Genomic DNA, 6326 nt, shown 5'->3' with positions numbered 1-6326 from the left:
TCAAGCATTGATTCCTTGTCAGAATCCATCACAAATGTTCAAAGCGCATCCCCTTCGTGCCAAAGCATTGATACCTCACCAAAATCCTCCATGCATATCCAAAGTCCAACCCCATGTCAAGAGGATAATTTAGAGCATAAAGAAATGCGTGTTAAAATAGATCAAGATCAAGATCCTGAAACTTTATCATCCTATCCAATTGTTAACCAGGATCTCATCTTCCTAGACACTCATGATGATTCCCTTATTCTTGTCCATCCTATCCAAAATCCTATTGACACTCCATTCCCCAAGCAAGATCAAGATATCCCAGTCCATCCAATCCCAAATGATCCCCTTCCATTTCATGAAAAAAATGTCCTTTCAAATCCCATTGGCATTCCACTTCCTAAGAAAGATCAAGATATCCCTTCCATCCTTTCCGATGATCCCATTAAAAGTCAAGAGCAAAGCACCTTTAAAGAGGATTCCAATGATCTTCCTCCTTGTCAAGATCAAATCATTCCTTCAGATCCTCCACAAGATCCACTTGTTCCTCCATCTCCACATCCTAATCTAGCATATCCACTCCAAGATCTCTTTTCTTTTGATGATCCCATTATTTCTCCCATTCCATCTCTTGAAGAGCCTGTCATTGAACCATGTCCACTACACAATCCTAGTCCCTCTTATGATCCTAATTCCCCTCATGATTCTAACATGTCAGTGCAAGATGTTCATGAACCCTCGATATGCATAATGGGTTCTTCCACTTTGGTGCAATCCGATCCACTCCAAGATCTCATTATTTCTCTCATATCATATCCACCTCATAATGGACTCGCGTCTTCTTCCCAAAGAAAAGAGTATCCTACAAGTCCAGATATTCATAAAGGCAAAGGACTAGATCTCCATAAGCAAGAATCTCTCCATATCAAAGAAGATCTTAAGGGTCATGTCTACACAACTCACTCTCAAGATGTTGGTATCCCTCCATCAAAATCAAAACATACACCTTCCCCATCATACCTTCCATCCATCTTAGCTCCTTATATCCCTTCATCCTCTATGCAAGGTCAGCAAAGGCTCACATCCTTGAGTAACTTTCATCCATCCAAAATAAGTCCATTTCATTCCTATCCATCCATGCATTCCTTTCCTCTTCCAAGCAATTTGGATGCCAAGTATAAAAGTCATAAGTCTAGAAATCCACATGTATTCAAGGATCAACATGTCCAATATAATCGACATGTCAAAACAAAGAACAATATGATCTATAAAGAAAAAGAAATATCCAAAAGGCCACAAAGGCCCACTGAGCAAAATAAAGCAAAGTCAAAATATATATGGGTTCCTAAATCCCTTGTGCAAGCAATGCACTCCAAGGAACCACAAAAGCATGAAAAATCAAAAACCATGTGGATCCCTAAGCAGCTCCTTGAAGCACAAAAGCCTAAAGAAACATCCAACTTGGCATCCAAAGTTGCTATTCCTCCATCCAAACCTTCCAAGTCTATTTCTCCACCACCTTCTTCATCTATTTTGGGCCCTTATGTCCCAAAATCCATAGTTGTTCCTTCGTCAAAATCTCAATATCCAAAATACATTTTCCCTCCATCAGTCCATCACCCCTCAAGGTGTGTGCCAATGTCAATCTTGCCTTCATTTCCATCCACTGAAGCCCACTTCTTCCAATACCCTATCCATTATCCAATGCATATTTTCCATCCTTCCATCCCTTGGATCCAATCCTTTGCATAAATCCTTGCCTTAGTTTCATCTCATTTTCCATGTCTTTATCCTACCAACATCTTTGAGCATACTTTTAACAGTCATGGTCCATTTTTTTCAAGGCTACTATCCAAAAAAAAAAGATGTTTGAGTCCTTCTTCCATCCCCTATCATGTGTCCATCTTCTATTGAAAAAGTCAAAATGCAAAAAAAAAAAAAGAAAAAAAAAGAAAAACAAGTAAAGCAAAAATAATTCGTCCACTGGTGAAAACCTGGGAAATAGGTGCCTTGGGCAAGTACCGTGATGAAAACCTGGCAAACAGGCGTCATGCGTAATCTATGAACTTCTTGCACACCACACTTGGGGGCAGATTTCCTCCTTCATTATCCTATCAAACCCATGTCATTACCCTTCATATCCTATTGTCCCTCATGTCCATTTCCTCTTTCCACCTTTGATCTTGACAAGGCTGACGATCTTCATGAGCATCAAGGATCTTGTTTGTAGCTTTCAGTCTATCATAGCTTTTGGTCTTTATCCATTTTCTTATTTTAACCTTTCATCCATATTCCCTGGCTTATTGCAACTTTCTGCCACTATCCCTTAGCCAATCTCGACTTTCAGTCCATGTCCCTTATCCATTCTTGGTCTTGCTTATCCTATCTATATCTTATCACTATCCATACACTCTTTCTGTCCCTTGATCTTGATCTGACATAAGGATGCAAAATTTAAACATATTTTTCAAAAACCTCTTGACATGTCCCTCATGCCATGTCATTGCTTTACATTGTCATATCCAGTCTCTTGTCCCATCACGCAATAGCCCTTGAAAATTGTATCCATATTGTCTCCATGATAAAAGGCCTTTGTCTTCCCTCTATCCCCCATCATTTCAGAAAGTCTATTTATTCAACTGTCATATTCCTTGCCTTGCTAGACACTAGGGGCAAAAATCATAAAAATTGAAAATGTCCTGAAAAAATCTCAAAAACATTTAAAAATGTCCTGAAAAAATCTCCAAAACATTTAAAAATGTCCTGAAAAAATCTCCAAAACATTTAAAAAGGTCCTGAAAAAATCTCCAAAACATTTAAAAATGTCCTGAAAAAAATCTCTAAAAGGTCAAATAAAGTCCTGAAAAAAATGAACAAAAAAATTTTCAAAACATTAAAATCCAAAAAACACGCATTTTGCAATAAATATCCTCTTGGTGCATAAGATAGATCACTGAGCATACATCCAACGACTCGCAATCCAACGCTGCGCTTTAATGAAATCATGTGTTAAACAGATGAGCTTTTCCATCAAATCAGACATTCAAACTGATCAAAATTGTCATATCAATCAACCGCCAATCATTCGTCCTTGGCACACTATCATGGGTCTTATACAAGGTGTGGTATACTCGAAACCAGACTGTGTCCTATCTTAGATGGGGTGTCACATGTCCTGAAACCAGACAGCATGATCGTCCTATCAGCACGTTCAACTTTTGACAACGAAGATCAAGGTGTTTGTTTTGTTGGAATTTGTGCATCTTATCTTTTTATTGATTTATCTTTGGCTTCGATCATGTTCTTATGTTGCTTGATGATGTCACTGAGTGATTTAGAGTGATCAAGATGGTTCATGGTCCCTTTCATTTTTTTTGATTGTGATTGTTGTTTGTCTATGATGTGTCTATCTTTTGCAAAAAGGGTTGCATTTCAGCTCTGGCCTTCAATGCCATGATGCTATGCATCCATTTTGCTACATAAAAATAAAGGTTCTCACCTACAAAGTGCATTATTGAAAGCAAGTTTTTATTCATCTCTAACTGTCCTCCGTCTCATTTTCTTCTTACTAACATTTCTTCCATCAGTTCAGATAGTTAGTTTGGTCTAGTGCTCTGATTTCCCCAAACACGTCTGTTGCATCCTGCATTCATTAGTTCGTACATTTGCATTACATCAAGCATCACATCAAGCATTTTATCCATTTCATGTTATCAATGCATCAAAACACATATAACAAAATATGCATCCATACATGTTCCACAATGGTACATAAACAATGCATAAGTCATCCATACATAGAAAGTAACATCAGTCATAATATATTGCATCCCATCATATCGATGCATATCATATCATATGTCACAATAATATCAGAGTACAAAATTGGACTGTCTGTCCTAAGTATGGCCCACAAGCTGACTACTACAAAATGTTAAACTACATAATGTCCACTATCTGTCTAAGGAGCACGTGCCTCTGTCACTGGGTGCTCCCTCTGTCCTCCTCATCCCTGCCATGTCTCACAGATGATGTCCCTCCTGGTCCTGGCTGTGGTGGTCTCATAGGTCCACTCACCCCCATGCTGCTCAATGACCTCCGAGAGCGTGCCCTGCTCTCTGTCCTCAATCGTGCCTGATATGAAGCTTCTCTTTGCTCTGGTGGAATGGCACCCTCATATAGTGTCCTCCAATGGCGTATCTCCTCTCCGGTTTCTACCAGCATCTGTGCCATCTCCCGTGCACTGCCATCCCGAATCGACCCAATATACTCAATGAATCTCTGTTCTTCTCGCTGTGCCTGCGCTATAGCTGTATCTTGAGCCACTGTGAGTCTGGCTATCTCTACTCTGAACTGGTCCTGCTGTCTCTCTAATGTCGCAATATGATCCTGCTGGCTCGCTATGGTAGCCCTGCACACCTCCATCTCCTCTATCCTAGCTGTCTCCGGCTCTATGGGTATATCCTGCCATGCCTCCTGCTCGTCATCCCCATCCCCATCTCCGTCATTGTCATCCTCATCCTCATCTCTGTCCTCGTCATCCCCACCCTCATCCTCATCTCTGTCCTCATCATCCCCATCCTCATCACCGTCCTCCTCCTCGTCCTCCTCATCTCCCTCCTCCTCTCCTATGAGTGGGAAGTCTTCCTGTCGCCTAGGTACGGGAATATCCGGATCTGTCAATGGCACTGGCCGCCGTCGTGCAAACCATCTATCATACTCATCTGTCATCCCAGCGTCCACCACATCTGATCTCCAATCCCACTGTCTCTGATGTAGCTGTGAGAAGTCCGCATATGCTGTGTGTGGCTAAATCATACTCCCCCACTGACTCGTCTCTCTGTGAGATCGGGCAAAGTGTGCAGTTCTCCTAGGTACATCTTGCCTCTCTCCAAATTGTCATCTCACTCTCTCTAGCAAGTACAACTCAATCACTCTCTGGTGGTTCACTGGTCGCCCAATAAGGTACCTCTCCTGTCTACAATATGGTAACTCATCAATATCATCTGACCATCCCAGACAATCACGATATGGCCTCCATATGAACTCTCTCAGTCTGTCTAGCTCATGTTGCCAGTATAGTATGTATCCAAAAGGACCCTATCTCAGTGCTCCCCCATAGCAATACACATATGGTTAGTGTGGTACTACCTGTCTATCTGTAATCGGTCGACATATGGCTATGTGCTCAAATGCCCATACCTGTAGCAGTGTAACTCCACAGCTCAAAGTCTGAACTCCCTGATATGCTATCTGATGCAACTGAAAATACAGCATAGCCAGTACACATGGTCCCCATGCATAGACCGTCCCCTCTGTCACCATCTGCTCTATCACTCTTCCCCATCCAATAGGGAATCCATGTCCTTGTCTATCTCCTGCTAGTAGACATGCTATCACCACTGCTATCACCACGTATCATCGATCATACTCTGATGCCATAGTCTCCCAGCCAATCTCCCTCTCGATGATATCCAGATCATCTGCGTTGCACTCAAACAATCTGCACAATGCATCTCTCCCTGTCACTAGGTCATACTCTATCATCTCTCCATGAATCGGAATGCGGAGGATATGCCATACATCCTCTAGTGTCACCATCGCCTCTCCAGTCGTCAGATGGAAGGACAAAGTCTCTGAATGCCATCGCTCTGCCAATGCGGTAAGTAGTCCTGTGTTTGCCCTAATCTTGGGCATGAACGTGACATAGTATATCCCAAGTCCTACTAAGGTATCTCTCTCTATGCTCCTGAGTCTATGTTGTAGCATGAAGCAATCTGGTCGGTTCTCTCGCGTGATCAACGGATACTGTCGACTCTGCATCACAATTGGGGCATATTTTTGTCAGTTTTAGCATTTTCTCCTATGGGTTGCATTTCCTCATTTTCATGCCTAATCAGGGTGTTTTTCATCTAATCTGACCTATCCGACCCTTGTCCCCTTTTTCCAGATCATTTGCATGTCATTTTGACCAAAATTATGGTTTGCATTGCACAATTGTGCCTGTGTTAGGTAACCTGCGCTTGTGTCAGGTAACTTGCGCTTGTGTCTCCCTACACAAGCATAGAAGACCCCACACAAGCGCAGGATTCGCCCTACACAAGCGCATAAGTCAGTTTCTGCATCCCCTGTGGGCCCCGCAATGTCCCGTAAGCACTCAAAATTCATCAAATTGAAAACATGGGTTTTTGAGATCCATACCGCTACTCCTACATCGTCTGGTCATCTGAATGTGCATACACATTTGCCGAGGTGATCCACCATTGGAATGTTCGCCATCTATCTGCAAGTGTCCTTGTCCAGAGCAACAAATCCTTCTCTTTGTCTAGTGCAAATGA

This window comes from Cryptomeria japonica, chromosome 9, assembly GCF_030272615.1.
Source record: "Cryptomeria japonica chromosome 9, Sugi_1.0, whole genome shotgun sequence".
NCBI lineage: Eukaryota > Viridiplantae > Streptophyta > Pinopsida > Cupressales > Cupressaceae > Cryptomeria > Cryptomeria japonica.
The sequence above is the reverse complement of the archived record's forward strand: the minus strand, read 5'-3'. Positions refer to the sequence as shown.